The sequence below is a fragment of the Triticum aestivum genome, chromosome 4B, assembly GCF_018294505.1.
Source record: "Triticum aestivum cultivar Chinese Spring chromosome 4B, IWGSC CS RefSeq v2.1, whole genome shotgun sequence".
Classification (NCBI taxonomy): Eukaryota; Viridiplantae; Streptophyta; class Magnoliopsida; order Poales; family Poaceae; genus Triticum; species Triticum aestivum.
The window spans coordinates 658,553,092-658,553,628 of record NC_057804.1 but is presented as its reverse complement, the minus strand read 5'-3'; the positions used below and the strand labels follow the sequence as shown (position 1 = coordinate 658,553,628).

The window sequence follows — 537 nt, the reverse complement described above, 5'->3', positions numbered from 1 at the left end:
TGGCGCAGCGGGGTTGGCTGAGGCGGATCGGCGGACGTTGTCCGGCCGGGGGCGGACACGTCCGTCGGCGGAGATTCAGTTTTTTTTTTAAAACTAGGGTTTCGGACGGGGGAAGAAGAGATCCGAATGGAGGGGGTATAAATAGGCATCGAGGGCGTTACACAAGCCGACGTCGGAGAAGCCGTTCGCAGCCGCAGGCAGATCCGTCAAGCCACCGAGAAGCCGCCACGACACCGGTAGGCCACCACCGAGACCTACCCATGCCGCCGCCCACCGCCGGAGCAGCGGCCACGCCCGGCCGCTGCCCTACCCGCGTCGCCCGACGAGCTCCAAGCGCCTGAGCTACCGGGCACGCACCACCGGAGCCAAGCGCCGCCGGCCGGCCCCCAAAGCCAGATACGGCAAGAGACCGGCCGCGCGCCACCTCCTGAGACGATAGCACCGCAGCCGCCCCGCCACGCGCGGAACGAAGGTCGCCGGAGCGCTGCCACCAGCAGGCCACCCCGCTGCCCTGCGAGACTGCTGCCGCGCCGCTGG

General features: G+C 69.5%; 1 protein-coding gene across 1 annotated transcript in view; it reads left to right on the top strand.

Annotated features, from left to right (window-relative positions):
- The window catches only part of LOC123090387 (protein SMAX1-LIKE 3-like), a 10,935-nt gene that overhangs the window by 487 nt on the left and 9,911 nt on the right, over positions 1–537 (top strand). The window lies entirely within an intron of this gene.